Source organism: Dendrobates tinctorius, unplaced genomic scaffold, assembly GCF_039654945.1.
Source record: "Dendrobates tinctorius isolate UK_male_01 unplaced genomic scaffold, ASM3965494v1 ptg000127l, whole genome shotgun sequence".
NCBI lineage: Eukaryota > Metazoa > Chordata > Amphibia > Anura > Dendrobatidae > Dendrobates > Dendrobates tinctorius.
This window is the reverse complement of record NW_027361795.1, coordinates 673,773-691,264: the sequence shown is the minus strand read 5'-3', so window position 1 is coordinate 691,264 and position 17,492 is coordinate 673,773. Positions and strand designations below refer to the sequence as shown.

General features: G+C 41.4%; 1 protein-coding gene and 1 non-coding gene across 4 annotated transcripts in view; both read right to left on the bottom strand.

Annotated features, from left to right (window-relative positions):
* The window catches only part of LOC141047368 (uncharacterized), a 254,251-nt gene that overhangs the window by 195,037 nt on the left and 41,722 nt on the right, over window positions 1–17,492 (bottom strand). The window lies entirely within an intron of this gene.
* On the bottom strand, window positions 15,759–15,830 carry TRNAP-AGG (transfer RNA proline (anticodon AGG)). Its single transcript has one exon. It is a non-coding gene; the product is annotated as a tRNA-Pro (tRNA).

The following is a 17,492-nucleotide window of genomic DNA, read 5'->3' as shown; positions in this document are numbered from 1 at the left end:
GCAGGTTAGGAGTCATGAGTGGTGATCCCTCCTTACCTGAGGGTGGGATACCACACCTTTGGATGAGGTGCAGTACCTCTGTGGTGACCGTACTCTCAGGGGCGCCATAGTACCCTTTCTCAACTTTCTATATTGTTGTCGGATCCATACTGGGCCTGAGAGCGTCTGTGTTTGCCTCCTGAAATGTATACGGAGATTCAGTATGTTTAAACTATACTATATATACCTTGTATCTAGTGATACTGTACCCTTTTCCAAATTTTTATATTATTGTCTAATCCATACTGAGTCTGTGACCATCTGTGTCTGACTCATGAAATATATACGGAGATTTACAATTATCCCTAGACTGTATAGAGCTGTCCCCATCTGAAACAGTACCATATATCTGCTGGTATTTGTAGTCCATTTTCACAAAAATTATAACGTATGGTGGAAGAGGCTGCAGACGTGGGTGTGGGGGGGGGCAGCGGTTACTGATGGTGGAGGTGGTGCATCTGCTGGTATTGCCAAAAGCACAATAGCAGCTAAGGCAGGAGGTGTTGAGCCTGCATCATCAGCTGGCACAAGAAGGCCTTTAAGGCTCCCTTTTCTGGGAGTAGGTAAACTGCTTTTAAAGCCGGAGCATCAGGAACTGGTTTTGCCTTACATTGCCGAAAAAGCCTCCAGCTCTATCACCTCCTCTTCTGAAGTTTAAAAGAATGCAAGCACTGAGTCGTCAGTGCCGGCTTCTGGTCAGGAACCACCCCTTTCCTCGTCTCCTTCTCCCCCTCTAAAAGTGAAGGATGCGGCAGCCCAAACTTCAGATTACTCCATGGAGCTCTTTTCACAGGCCATGCCTGTGATAACAAGTGAAATTCTGAATTCCCTAGTCCAACATGAATTGGAGATGGAGTGCACTGATGCACAGCCACTGCTAGATGATTCTGCTGGTATATTGACCCACAGCACTACATTCCCCTTGGACTCTACAGAGCCAGAATGTGACACTGATGAAACTCAGGTGCCCCTTCCTGCATACTATACCACCTTGCACGGTCACACAGAGGAAGGTGCAGATGAAAGTGCCGGTTCCCTGAGCAGGTGGGGGGTCCTACTTATGGGCGACGGCAGTGGCACAGGGCCCCTCATAGTACTCTAAAGTGTCTCTGCCGGTGGGAGGGCCCACTCGCCGTCAGACATACCGTCATACTATGAGGGGCCCTGTGCCAGTGCCGTCGCCCACGAGTGGGCCCCCCATGCTTGCTCAGGGCCACAGCACTTGCAATACTTACCTCTCCCTGCGCCAAGGCCGTGACATCTTCCGCCTTTCCTGACAGTGACATTCACGTTACAGAGCGCGATGACATCACGTCTGTATGCCCTCTACCGAAACAGTACAAGTGCAGAGAGCTTTAAAATGGCAATGCTGAGGAGTCCAGAGTAGAGCAGTGCTCAGCGAGGAGAGGTATTTAATTTTTTTAAATATTGGGAGCATTTTTTGGGGAGCAATATACACTGGAGAATGATATATGGGGCCCATCATACACTGGAGCATCATCCATTTGTCCCATCATATACTGGAGCATTCCAAATGGTGGACATCAGACACTGGAGCAGCATTTACGGGGCTCATTATACACTGGAGCATTAGAAATGGGGCCCATTATATATGGAGCATAATTTGGGCCCATCATACATTGGAGCATCATCCATGAGGCCCATCATATACTGGAGCATTCTAAATGGGGCAGATCAGACACTGGAGCAGCATCTATGGGGCCCATTATACATTGGAGCATTGCAAATGGGGCCCATTATATATGGACTCTATGGAGCATTATTTGGGCCCATAAGACAGTGGAGCAACATCCATGGGGACCAACATATACTGTAGCATTATGTGGAGCTCATCATATACTGTATGGAACATGATATGGGACCAATTATTCTGTATGGAGAAATATATGGGGCTCATTATTCTGTATGGCGCACTAGGTGGTGGCATAATACTGTATGGAGTAATATACTGTCCGTTTTTTGAGCTATTGTAGAATTTAAAATGGATATCAGTCATGTCATGTAAGCAGTGAAGTATTTTTCATTGTACTATACCTATATTTCTGTGCCGTATCGGAGCATTGTGAATTGTGGTATGTGTTAAAAGGGCGCACTGACACTCTTTGGCCCAGGGCACACAAAAACCTGGCGCCAGCCCTACCCCCCACAACTTTAGCCAAATAACCCCTAGTTTTCAATGCATAACTATTATTATAAAGTAAATTAAGGTTGCCAAGCTTAATAAGAATTGATGTCGTTGGCATTGAAATGGGCACTGTAGGTGTGTTTACTGTCCTCCACTCCCTGCCGACTTTGCTTCCCCATTGACTTGCATTGGGTTTTGTGTTTCAGTCGGACCCCGACTTTTCCCTATAGTCAGCCGATTTCGTTCGTCCCGACTTTTTAGAAAGTCGGGTTTCATGAAACCCGACTCGACCCGAAAAAAGGCAAAGTTGCTCATCTCTACAACTAAGTGATAATGATATCAAACTGACATCAGACCCTACTGGGGAGATCAGGGATACTATTTATAATATCCTTATAGATTATGTTAATCAGTATGTTATTGATGCTAAAACGCAGGAATTTCTGACTAAGACTAACCCTATCATTCCAGTGTTCTATATGTTACCTAAAGTTCACAAAAATCTGGAATGCTCACCGGGCTGTCCGATTGTGGTCTTGACAGATTCGATTTTTCTCCGTCTATTTTTCTTGAAAAGATATTGACTCTATTAATATGAAGATTACCATCTTTCTTACTTAATACAGGTGATTTCTTACAGCAAATTCGAAATTGGGCAATCTACCCAAGGATTCCCTTTTAGTGTCTATGGATGTTAAGGACCTCTACACATCCATTCCTCATCCATAAGGAATTTCATATGTCTGAGGTCTACTTACCTCATCTGACACAGACCCCAGAGTCACTGATATGTGTCTTAAATTATTAACATTAGTCCTTACCAAAAATTATTTTATGCTTGAGAATGCTTTTTACCTCCAGACGAAAGGGACTGCTATGGGCTCTAACTTAGCTCCGCCCTATGCTAATAGCTACATGGCTATTTTTGAGGAGGACATAGTATACCCTAATCCTCTCTTCCAATCACATTGTCTGATTTGGAAATGCTACATTGATGATGTGTTTTGCATCTGGACCGGTACATCCCCGACACTTGATTCATTTTTTTGCTAAACTCATCTCAGCATGGCCCAGCTTATCCTTTACTATCACATATGATACAAGTCAGGTTAATTTTTTGGACATATCTGTCCTCAAAGATCAACATGGCATGTTAAGCACCGATCTTTACATCAAGTCTACTGACAAAAATAGCCTCCTTCATTTTCAGAGCCTCCACCACATATCCATTAAGAAATCTATTCCAAGATCCCAGTTTAAGAGAGTACAGAGAATCGTTTCTTATCCTGTACAGAATGACAAGAGACTCGATGAAATGTATACCAAATTTAGGGAACGAGGCTATCCCCCTAATTTACTGCATGATGCCATTAAACCTACTCAACACCCTCGCCAATCAATGGATAAACATGTTCCTTTTGTGGATACATATCATCGGTTTGCACATAATTTACATCAGAATATCAGAAAACATTGGGGACTGTTGCATACAGCATACCCCAATATTGCCAAATTCAGAAAACCTTTTTTACCATGTTACAAACGCCCTCCCAATCTCTGTGACTCACTTGTCAAGGCTGCTATTGGTCCCAGAGGCAGAACCACACTACAGAGGTTCCTACATGCGCTAAAAACTGGTACTTATCCTTGCCTACCTTGCAATCAATGTAGCAATGTTCTTAAGGGTGACTCTTTCTTTCGCCCACATTCTGGGAAGAAATACTACATTAAGGATTTTTCCACGTGTGACACGGCCTATGTAGTATATTTGATTAAGTGACCCTGTGGCCTCCTATATATTGGTGAGACCACACAACCTATTAAAGCTCGCATCTCGAAACACAAGTCCACAATTAGGTGTAAGAATATGCTACTACCACTACCATTTCATTTTATCACTATGGGACACAGCATCACTGAATTAAGATTCCAGGTTATAGAACATGTTCCGCCTCCCAGGCGGGGTGGTGACCGCATACATGCTCTTAATAAAAAGAGGCATTCTGGATTCATGAGTTGCAGACCTTATCGCATAAGGGTCTTAACAGAGAGTACGATATATTGTCATTTATCTAGTGTCAAGATAGACATTTTGGTTGGTGTAGTGCTAATGTTTTCATATTATTATTTTTATTATTTATATATTATGATTTGACCATTATGCAGTTCCATTATTTCATACCATTACCAGGATAGGCAATTTGTTGTTGTAGTTTGTTATTCCTGCTATTACTTCTATTACTAATCATCTTTTGTTTTTTTTCACAGAGTCGCCTTTATTGAGCTCGTCCTGCAATTCACTGCCTGATCCTCCTCTCCCTCAGACCTTCCCGGCTCCTCCATCCCTACCTGGCTGCTTTTCCATATAATGACCTGGATATCCTTTTATTACATTGACAGTTCAACATACACTGCTCATGTTGCCTCAGTTGCCTGGCTGTGGAACGCACTCCACTAGCTATGGCACGCACACACACACTTCTTCTGGTGACGCACCGGTCACGGAACATACACTCTTGAATGCATTCTACCACCTGTTGGAACGCATACCTCACTCCCGGGACCGTACTTCTGGTACGCTGTGTCCCGCCCCTACCCTATATTTGATTGTAGATTCGCGGTGCCCGACATTCTGACAAGCGGTGGACACCGCGTCGGATGCAGGGACATGGCCACTGACCACAAATGGTAAGATGCAATGTGATTATACCTCACTCATGATCAGCATAGTTCTCATCCCACTCTTTTATATAATAACAACCGTTTCTTTCTACAGACCATTTAGTCATTCACTCATCTCTAGTTGGGCGCACTACCATATTACCTGGTAATATTCCTGTAATTACTCTAATTATATTCCCATTTTTGTAAGTACTGACTGGTACTAAAACAACCATTTCTCTTTTCAGAATAGGACATAAACCAGACAATATATTGGTCTATTTTTGCATGACCTACAGGTCAAGATTATTTTTTCATGCTTCCCAGGTCAGGACTGTTTTCATACTAAGACACCATGATGCCTTTATTTATTCTCTCTGAATGCGCTCTATTTTTTCCTATATTCCATACAGAACATTATCTGAATATCAATACATACCTGACCTTGACTCTTCTTCTGCACTATAGTTGAGGCACTGATACTCTAACATCGTTTTGCAGCAGTCGGGAAGGTTCCTTTTTCCTTTTCCTCCATCCCATTCTTTCCTCATAATTATGTATCTTGTTATGAATACAGTTTTTTCTGTTGTTTATTTTACCATGATTATGATGTATTTTTGTTCAAATACACAATTGTTATACACTGCAGATTACTGAAGAAGGTCGACTGATGACCGAAATGTTTATTTTTCTGGACTGCATTAAAAAGTTTTCTGCATGTAAGTTGAGTGCCAAATTCTATTTCTCTACTTAAATGTATCCTGTAAATAAAAAAAACACTAGCATTGTAATAAACTTTACGTTTTTATATACCTTTTTCTAACCCAAAGTTGTGTTAGAGTTAGACCTAGAGATAGGGATAGGACTAGGGTAGGAGGAAGACTAAGGTGTTAATTAGGACTAGGGCTAGAGATTGTAATAGGTTTAGTGATAAGGTAATACTAATAATATAATTAAATAAATAAGAAAAAACAAAATGTACTTAAAAAATAAAAAGTAAAAAATATCACATCATCAGTGTTTTCTCAAAATACAAAACGTGCTTGAGGGATAAGAAGTTCATTACTAGACTGGCAGCAGGGAATCAGGGAGTGCTAACGGTCCATGGGTTAAAAGGCACAAGATGCTTGTCTTTCTCTGGGTGCTGGCAACCCATGCTAAGAAATAGTATGAGTGTGTTTCCACTAAATACAGTGGGGAAGAAAAGTATTTAGTCAGCCACCAATAGTGCAAGTTCTCCCACTTAAAAAGATGAGAGAGACCTGTAATTAACATCATAGGTAGACCACAACTATGAGAGTCAAAATGAGAAAACAAATCCAGAATATCACCTTGTCTGACTTGGCAAGATTTATTTTTCAAATTATGGTGGACAATAAGTATTTAGTCATTAACAAAAGTTCATCTCAGTTTTTTTATCCTTTGTTGGCAATGACAGAGGTCAAACGTTTTCTGTAAGTCTTCACAAGGTTGGCACACACTGTTGGTGGTATGTTGGCCCATTCCTCTATGCAGATCTCTTCTAGAGCAGTGATGCTTTGGCCTGTCGCTGGGCAACAGATTTTCAAATCCCTCCAAAGGTTTTCTATGGGGTTGAGATCTGGAGACTGGCTAGGCCACTCCAGGACCTTCATATGTTTTTTACGAAGCCACTCCTTCGTTACCCTGGTGGTGTGCTTGTGATTATTATCATGCTGAAAGACCCATCCACATTTTATCTTCAATGCCCTTGCTGATGGAAGGAGGTTTGCTCTCAAAATCTAACGATACATGGCCCCACTCATTCTTTCATGTACACGGATCAGTTTTCCTGGTCCCTTTGCAGAGAAACAGCCCGAAAACATGATGTTGCCACCCTCATGCTTCACAGTAGGTTTGATATTATTTGGATGCAACGCAGCATTCTGCCTCCTCCAAATACGATGAGTTTTGTTTCTACCAAACAGTTCTACTTTGGTTTCATCAGACTATATGACATTCTCCCAATACTCTTCTGGATAATCCAAATGCTCTTTAGCAAACTTCAGATGGGCTCGGACATGTACTGGCTGAAGCAGGGGACACGTCTGGCACCGCAGGATCTGTCCCTGGCGGCATAGTGTGTTACTGATGGTAGCCTTTGTTATGGTGGTCCTAGCTCTATGCAGGTCATTCACTTGGTCCCCTCATGTGGTTCTGGGATTTTTGCTCACCATTATTGTGATCATTTTGACCACACGGGGTGAGATCTTGCGTAGAGCCCCAGATTGAGGGAGGTTATCAGTGGTCTTGTATGTCTTCCATTTTCTTACTATTGCTCCCACAGTTGATTTCATCACACCAAGCTGCTTGCCTATTGCAGATTCAGTCTTCCCAGCCTGGTGCAGGGCTCCAGTTTTGTTTCTGGTGTCCTTCGACAGCTCTTTGGTCTTCACCATAGTGGAATTTTGGAGTGTGACTGTCTGAGGTTGTGGACAGGTGTCTTTTATACTGATAACAAGTTCAAACAGGTGCAATTACCACAGGTAATGAGTGGAGAACAGAGGAGCCTCTTAAAGAAGAAGTTACAGGTCTGTGAGAGCCAGAAATCTTGCATGTTTTTAGGTGACCAAATACTTATTTTCCACCATAATTTAAAAAATAAATCTTGCCAAATCAGACAAGGTGATTGTCTGAATTTGCTTTCTCATTTTGACTCTCATAGTTGTGGTCTACCTATGATGACAATTACAGGCCTCTCTCATCTTTTTAAGAGGGAGAACTTGCACTATTGGTGGCTGACTAAATACTCTTTTCCCACTGTAATTTCTTAGGGGTCTCCTATCCTCCTTTGGTTTTACTCAAAGTGCAATGGAGGGCAATTCATCAAGGTTTTTTGGTTGGAAAACTGGCATAAAACACTTTGAAACGTTGTAAACCCTATCAGTTCTTCATGATGTAGTACAAAAACTTGGCACTCAAAAGAAAAAATGACTTGACAGCTCCTTTATTGTAAAAAGCATCCAGTTCAATATACTCCTTTGAACGTTTTCGGTCATACAATTGACCTTCATCAAAAACAGAATTTTTTCTCAGTTGGTTTTAACTGAGAGGAGCTGTAATGGAAAATTCCAATATTATTATTAAAGAACCGCTGTCGTAAGTAGGCACTATTCAGTACTGGGTATATTCATTAATAATGTGGAGAAACACATCTGAGAAACAGCAGCTACTGAGGATGAAGGGGCACCCTTCATGCAGGAAATCACTAGACCCATAGGATTGACACCTTAAGTTATGCAGTGACCGGTATATCCAATAATCGGTGTGGGTGTCCAGAAATTTGCACTGTAATATATTCAGGAAACTATCCTGTGTTGTTTGTGACAGGCATAAATGTCCACAACTGGTTGCTGCGATTATCCAAATGGTCTGTCCTGCCCAGGGAGGCAAGTGTGTCACAGGGAGGGTGAACGCGCTGTTAGGAGAAGCACCGTTTTTGTACTACATTGTAAGTTGGCTGGATACCTGACTTGTGCACCTCTCTCCTCTTATTGAGTGCCGTGTTTTTTCTATTTTGCATAATAGTTCTTCATGATGGGCAGAAGACAGCACTTTATGATGGATTACCCTGGTAAGTAAAGAGGCATTATGGATTTTGCAACAGTTTTCCTTTAAGAACCCGTTTAACTGTAATGACTCGTGATCCATAAGACCAACAAATACTTTAATAATACACTTATATATAATTCATATATGTATAATAGAAAAGAGGGTTTTTTTTGCCTAGCAGTTGCATTAAGCGTTCACAATGCTTTATCCTTCCACACAAATCCAGCACTATTTCATAACTGCTAGACTGTATATCTGTCAGCTTTATCTTTTTATTGTACCATGAATACATAAGTGCCATCACTAATAAATTAATCATTTTTAATTACCTGATTTTTTGTATAGGAGCTCATAAGCCACCTTTATCATCATTCAATGAATGAACTGCATCCCGGCTAATGAAACAGTCACCAGAATCTCCCAAAGATGTATCACTGTTCTGGAAATACAGTAGATGCCCGCACAGTCAGATTTTTACTCTGCAATACACTCTTTCAAGAGGATAAGTCAAATTATATTTGTAATCACTCCACTTTTTTCTCTTAAACCTTACTGTAATGTATTTTTCATTAGTGCTGAAGTGCTTTTGTTTTATAATATTTAAGAAGAAGCAATAATAGAAGACATACAGATCCACCGCATATTCTGGTGCTGTGGGTTTGTTGTTGCCATACTATTATCAATGATAACTACACTGCTCAAAAAAATAAAGGGAACACTAAAATACCACATCCTAGATATCTCTGAATGAAATATTCCAGTTGCAAATTTTTATTCATTGCATAGTGGAATGTGTTCAGAACAATAAAACATAACAATAATCAATGTAGATCAAAATGAATACCCATGGAGGTCTGGATTTGGAATCATACTCAAAATCAATGTGGAAAATCAAATTACAAGCTGATCCAACTTCAGTGGAAATGCCTCATGACATAGAAAAGATGCTCAGTATTGTGCGTGGTCTCCACATGCCTGTATGACCTCCCTTCTGTACAACACCTGGGTATGCTCCTGATGAGGTGGCGGATGGTCTCCTGAGGGATCTCCTCCCAGACCTGGACTAAAGCATCCACCAACTCCTGGACATTCTGTGGTGCAACTTAACGTTGGTGGATGGAGAGAGACATGATGTCCCAGATGTGCTCAATCGAATTCAGGTCTGGGGAATAGGCGGGTCAGTCCATAGCTTCAATGCCTTCATCTTGCAGGAACTGCTGACACACTCAAGCCACATGAGGTCTGGTATTGTTCTGCATTAGGAGGAACCCAGGGCCAACCGCACCAGCATATGGTCTCACAAGGGGTCTGAGGATCTCATCTCGGTACCTAATGGCAGTCAGGCTACCTCTGGCAAGCACATGGAGGGCTGTGCGGCCCTTCAAAGAAATGCCACCCCACACCATTACTGACCCACTGCCAAACCGGTCATGCTGAAGGATGTTGCAGGCAGAAGATCGCGCTCCATGGCGTCTCCAGACTCTGTCACGTCTGTCACATGTGCTCAGTGTGAACCTGCTTCCATCTGTGAAGAGCACAGGGCGCCAGTGGCGAATTTGCCAATCCTGGTGTTCTGTGGCAAATGCCAAGCATCCTGCACGGCGTTGGGCTGTGAGCACAACCTCCATCTGTGGCAGTCGGGCCCTGAGACCATACTCATGGAGTCAGTTTCTAAACGTTTGTGCAGACACATGCACATTTGTGGCCTTCTGGAGGTCATTTTGCAGGGCTCTGGCAGTGCTCCTCCTGCTCCTCCTTGCACAAAAGTGGAGGTAACGGTCCTGATGCTGGGTTGTTGCCCTCCTACGCCCCCCTCCACGTCTCCTGGTGCAATGGCCTGTCAACTGGTAGCGCCTCCAGCCTCCGGACACTACGCTGACACACACACAGCAAACCGTCTTGCCACAGCTCGCATTGATGTGCCATCCTGGATGAGCTGCACTACCTGAGACACTTGTGTGGGTTGTAGAGTCTGTCTCATGCTACCACGAGTGTGAAAGCGCAACCAACATTCAAAAGTGATGAAAACATCAGCCAGCAAGCATTGGTACTGAGATGTGGTCTGTGGTCCCCACCTGCAGAACCACTCCTTTATTGATGTGTCTTGATAATTGCCAATAATTTCCATCTGTTGTCTATTCCATTTGCACAACAGCATGTGAAATTGATTGTCAATCACTGTTCCTTCCTAAGTGGACAGTTTGATTTCACAGAAGTTTGATTTACTTGGAGTTATATTCTGTTGTTTAATTTTTCCCTTTATTTTTTTGAGCAGACTCTAGTTAAGCCACTGTGATTACGATTTCAGAGATACCACATTTATAAACCAGGGGAAGAGTCTTGAGGAGATCATTTGCATATTCCCAGTGCCTTCTGGGATAAGTGAAGAGTCTCCGCGAGCTCAACGATCACTGGGTTTTGGCCGTTGCAGCTGAAAAGAGGAAATCGGAAAACCAGGGGAAGAGTCTTGAGGAGATCATTTGCATATTCCCAGTGCCTTCTGGGATAAGTGAAGAGTCTCCGCGAGCTCAACGATCACTGGGTTTTGGCCGTTGCAGCTGAAAAGAGGAAATTGGAATTTTGGCTCATCTTTCATCTTTTTTAAGAAATCTCAATATGGAAGCGGCCAGGAGCCATTTGGTGAGCTGCATTTGTTGCTACATGTTCACAGACTTACCAGTGGAAAAGATAAACTTCACATGCCACAAATGCAAGCTTGTGTCCCTGTTGGAGGAAAAGTTGCAAAATCTCGAAGAGAGGTTAGCTACGTTGAAGATCATTAAGGAAGGTGAAGAGTTCTTAGACAGAGCAGAATTATCTCTTCATGTTACAGAAAGAGAAGAAATTCGAAGTGCACCTGAAGAAACAGAGGAATGGAGACATGTGACCCAGAGAAGCAGGAGGATCAGGAGGCAGTCAGCACCCATACTTCTCAGGAACCAGTACCAGGCTCTCACGCAGGAAAACGATGAAGAAATACATCAGGATAAGACTTTGCCCACAAACAGCAACCTTGTACGCCTTCAGAGTCCTCCTGGATGGAGAAAGAAAAATGTTGTGAAGAAGAAACGGAGAGTGGTGGTCATGGGGGATTCCCTGTTGAGAGGAACAGAGGCCGCTATCTGCAGACCGGATATAACTTCAAGAGAAATGTGCTGTCTTCCAGGTGCAAAAATTAAAGATGTGTCTGACAGGATATCAGGACTCTTCAGACCTACAGATGACTACCCATTCCTGCTACTACATGTGGGGACAAATGACACCACAAGAAATGACCTGGAAACCATCTGCAGAGACTTTGAAGACTTAGGCAAGAAAGTGAAAGAACTGGGAGTGCAGGTGGTCTTCTCTTCCATCCTCCCAGTGGATGGCCATGGAACAAGGAGGTGGAATAAGATTCTGCAGGTGAACAACTGGCTACGTCGATGGTGCCATCAGCAAAGATTTGGATTTCTGGATCACGGAGTGAATTACTTATACGATGGACTACTTGCTAGAGATGGGGTGCACCTTACGAAGACTGGAAAACATGTATTTGGAAGTTGCCTTGCTACACTTGTAAGGAGAGCTTTAAACTAGAACAATGTGGGAAGGGAAGCAAAAGACCAGAAAAAGCCATACACCTGACAAATGCTATTGAGAACTCTGCTATTAGAAGTGGAAAGGAAGAACAAAGACAAAAGAATCTAATTAATAAAAATATTGGAGAAAGAGAAACCTATCACAAACTAAAATGTTTCTATACTAATGCACAAAGCATGGGCAACAAACAAGGAGAATTGGAACTACTAACACAGGAAAAGAAATATGATGTCATTGGAATCACTGAAACTTGGTGGGACAATACACATGATTGGAATACAAGACTAGAAGGATACAACTTATTTGCAAGAAACAGACTTGATAAATGAGGAGGAGGTGTCGCATTGTATGTTAGAAACGTGTATATCTGCACAGAGATTGAAGCTTTAGAGACTGGGAGTTCTGTGGAAACTGTTTGGGTAAGAATACAAGGACAGAACAATGGAAAGGACACCATTGTAGGCATTTACTACAGGCCGCCTGTGCAAGCTGAAGACATGGATGAACTCTTTATGCATCAAATGGCCAAGTTCTCCAAAAAATATGACATAGTTGACATGGGAGATTTCAACTATCCAGACATTTGTTGGGAATCTCTCTGGCAAAACTAACAGGTCAAGGAAATTCTTATCTTCTCTTGCTGACAACTTTATCTTCCAAAAGGTAGGGGAGAAAACAAAGGGAACTGCTACCTTGGATCTAATCCTTATAAACAGGGAGGAAATGGTTGAGGAGGTAAAAGTGGCTGGGACCCTAGGAGGTAGCGACCATGCTATTTTAGAATTTTGGATAACTAGAGGCGGAAGACCTGTGAAGACTCAGACGTCAAGGTTAGATTTCAGAAAGGCAGATTTTAAGGGATTTAGAAAGAGAATTGGAGGGATCCAATGGCTGGATATCCTTAAAGACAAAAATGTCCAGGAAGGATGGGAAATCTTGAAAAATGAAATTCTCAAAGCACAGTTGTTAACAATTCCGAAAAGAGGGAAGAATAGGAAGCATTTAAGGAAACCAGCATGGATGAACACAGAACTTAAGCACATGCTAAAAAGGAAGAAAAAAATGTTTATAAAATGGAAAGAGGGAGGCATATCTAAAGAAGAATATAATGCTGTCTGCAGAACCTGCAGGGCACTAATCAGATTAGCTAAAGCTGAAAATGAATTGAGGCTTGCAAGAGATGTCAAAAGCAATAATAAAGGATTTTGGGGATATGTCAAAAGTAAAAGAAAAGTCAAAGATGCTATAGGATTTTTACAGGATGAAAATGATGAAATGGTAAGACAGGATGTTGAGAAGGCTGAACTTTTAAATTCCTATTTTGCATCTGTTTTCTCTCAGAAAGGAAATGTAACATCAACTGTTCTTCACTGTCCTCTTAAGTGAATAGAAGAATTCAGGATATCTATAAACAGAAAGATAGTGAGGAAACACTTAGCTAACCTAAATGAATTCAAGTCTCCAGGTCCAGATGAATTACACCCCAGAGTACTGAAGGAGATAGCAGAAGAAATTTTTGAACCCCTCTCCATAATCTTTGAAAATTCTTGGAGAACAGGAGAAGTGCCAGAAGACTGGAGAAGAGCAAATGTTGTTCCTATCTTCAAAAAGGGGAAGAAGGTGGACCCAGGCAACTATTGGCCGGTGAGTCTGACTTCTATACCAGGAAAGATCTTTAAACAAATTATTAAACAACATGTACTGTATGTCAGTACCTGGATAAGAATGAAGTGATTAAACAGAGTCAGCATGGGTTTGTAACTAATAAGTCATGTCAGACTAACTTAATTTCCTTCTATGATGGAATCACTGATAGGGTGGATCAAGGAAATGCTGTAGATATAGTATATCTTGACTTCAGCAAAGCATTTGACAAAGTATCTCATACAATCCTTATTGAAAAAATGACTAAGTATGGAATGGACAAGGCAACTGTTAGGTGGATTCATAACTGGCTTAGTGATCGGACCCAAAGAGTGGTCGTAAATGGCTGCACATCCAGTTGGAAGAATGTCTCAAGTGGGGTACCACAGGGCTCTGTCCTGGGCCCTGTATTGTTCAACATCTTTATCAACGATTTAGATGAAGGAATTGAGGGTAAACTGATTCAATTTGCTGATGACACAAAGCTAGGAGGGATAGCTAATACGAGAGAAGAGAGAGAGAAGATTCAAAAAGATATAAATAAACTGGAGAAGTGGGCAGCAACTAACAGAATGGTTTTTAACAGGGAGAAATGCAAAGTACTACATCTGGGCAATAAAAATGAAAAAAGCATATACAGAATGGGAGGAATAGGGCTAAGTGACAGCACATGTGAAAAAGACTTGGGTATACTAATAGATCACAGACTGAATATGAGTCAACAGTGTGATGCAGCAGCAAAAAAGGCAAATGCAATTCTAGGATGTATTAACAGAAGCATACAGTCTAGATCACGTGTAGTCATTATTTCCCTCTACTCCTCTTTGGTCAGACCTCATCTGGAATATTGTGTCCAGTTTTGGGCACCACATTTTAAAAAAGACATCAACAAACTGGAGCAAGTTCAGAAAAGAGCGACCAGAATAGTGACTGGTCTGCAAACCCTGTCTTATGAGGAAAGGTTGCAGGATTTGGGAATGTTTAGTTTGCAAAAGAGAAGACTGAGAGGAGACTTAATAGCTGTCTACAAATATCTAAAGGGCTGTCATATTGTAGATGGATCAACTTTATTCTCATTTGCACAAGGAAAGACAAGAAGCAATGGGATGAAACTGAATGGGAGGAGACACAGATTAGATATTAGAAAAAACTTTTTGACAGTTAGAGTGATCAATGAGTGGAACAGGCTGCCACGAGAAGTGGTGAGTTCTCCTTCAATGGAAGTCTTCAAACAGAGGCTGGACAGACATCTGACTGGGATGATTTAGCGAATCCTGCTTTGAGCAGGGGGTTGGACCAGATGGCCCAGGAGGTCCCTTCCAACTCTACGATTCTATGATTCTATATCAATTTTCCATACTTTGGCAATTTTGCACAATAAAACTATAGAAATTTTTTTTGGTTTGCATCGCTCTTTTCTGAGAGCTATAGCTTTTTTATTTTTCTGCTGACTGAGCTGTACTGTGGCTTGCTTCTTGCAGGACAAGATAATGTCTTTAGCCATCCAATTTTTTTACATTCAACTTTTTGATCATGTTTTATTTAAATTTGTTTTAGTGGTATGATGAAACAGCAAAGTTTTTTGCCTCTTTTTGTTTATGATGTTCAGTGAAGGGGTTAAATAGCGTTACAGTTTTATAGACTGGATTGTTCTGGATGCGGCAATACCAAATATGTGTACTGCTTTTGCTTATTTATTTTTTTCATAAATATTTATTAGTAGTATATTGTTCTTTTTTTTTGTTCTTCATTCTGTGATTTTTTTAAAATTTCTTTACTTTTTTTACTTCGTCCCTCTGTAGGACTTTAGCTTTTAGTACTCTGATCACTGGCAGCTCCTGTGCCTGCATGATCACTAGGACGTAAATTCGTGGGAACCCCTTCCCGACCTTGATGTAATCTTACATCAAAAGTTGTGAATGGGTTATACATGTCACTAGGCACACGGTGCTCTCTCATGTGTGGAAACAATGCCAGATGTGACCCAGAACCAGCTCTGATATGTCAAGATGGAGATCTTCATCTTTTTGCACTTTGCAAAGAACTTAAGTTTTACAACTCGTGCTAAAGTATTGAGAATGGATAATTATGTCAATATTAAGTAAAAATAAAATAAGGGCTCGTCCGGGATTTGAACCCGGGACCTCTCGCACCCTAAGCGAGAATCATACCCCTAGACCAACGAGCCAGCTGAGAACATCTGTCTCCAGATGTAGTTACGATGCCACATCCACACTGACGCAGAGGTTAGGTCAGATTTCCTTCCTACGTGGACTGATGGAATGCCTGCTTCAGCTGTGCATCCCCGGACTTACAGTATGATTATAAAAATGTACTTCGCCTTGAATATCAGCTGTATATAAACCCCCCTCACAAGATCTGATGCATCAAACATGTTAATTAGAAGATAAATATCTTATTAAGAATTTTAAGGGGGGTCTTTTCAACAATCAATATCCGTATAATTTAATTAAAAGATCCGTTTTTGGCATAGTAAGATAAAAATTACCCATGATTTAAAGATGCTAAAGGAAAGGAGTGGCGAAAAGTGATTCAAATGACCAAGACTTTAAAATAAATATATAGAAACATTTCTAAAAGATATTTTTTTTTAGGCTCAGACAAGTTTGTGCCGAGGGATCGGGAGTGACTCCTTTTTATAACACAGTGAAGGAGAGCATGATACAGGAGGGACAGGAGAGCGGACATGGAATCACAATTAATTGAGGGGGACTCAGAACAGGGACTTGTAATGAATTGGGGGGAGGCACAGTGGTTAATAATTTATAATTTTATTGCATAGGAAAAGGGGCTAATTATAGTTAATGGGGGAGCACAGAGTGGTCTATCAATTTATATTTTGAATAGTGGGTTGTACAGCGGCTAATTATATATTTTGGTCTGGTGCACATCTGTGTGTGGGACTTTGTCTTTGCCGCAACTAAAGTCGCCGTGTAGCTCAGCTTAAATTTAATAATGCAGTCCTCATTTCAGTTTGAGACCTTGCTTTAGGCCCCGTTTACACGTCCGTATGATACCAATACTGGAAAACGTACGTGTGGATACGTGTCTACGGTACATGTGAAAACCGGAACACGTGCATGTGAAGTGGGCCTTAAAGGATATGCTATTTTATATTGGAACTACAACTGGTCAGTGAGCCTAAACTATAGGCCCAGCGCACTGTTCTGTCTCCAGCTGACAGCCTGACCCTGAGTTCTAGATATAGTACATAGCCCTATTTTCTGTATATAGTCCTATAAGTAATACCTTTTTTGGCTTATTCTAATGGCCTGTGGGTACACTCATGATTCTATTACTTATGGGGACATAATAAGGAAGAAGGCATCTAATGGTCTATAGGTCCGATGAGTGCAAAATGTCTTTGAGCATTGGAGTCCTACTGTGCAGGTAACAGGGCCTCAACAAAAAAAGTGATGTGCCCCAAGTTCCTACGGGGTCCTGTGACTTCAGCCTTGCTTGTCTTATGAATAATTCGACCCTGTATATTACAATATGAGCCATTATAATATTGACTGAGAGGCAAGGATTAGATTTGCTGCCTCATCCAGATTTTTTGTCATCTGACAGTGCTGCACACTACGTTGCCATCTTTTTACCTATACACGCCTAAGAACCCTTCCATAGATTCACTTTGACAATAACCTTCTTCTACCCCTCAATGATTTACCATCAGCAAAATCTGCTAAATATTAAATAACATTACAAAAATGTTCCTAATGCTCATAGATTCATACTATGCTCATACAGTGCATGTCTATGTAAGGGTTGCATATAACAGATACACATTCTTCTTCTATTAGTTAACACAGTATAGAAAACTTGCACC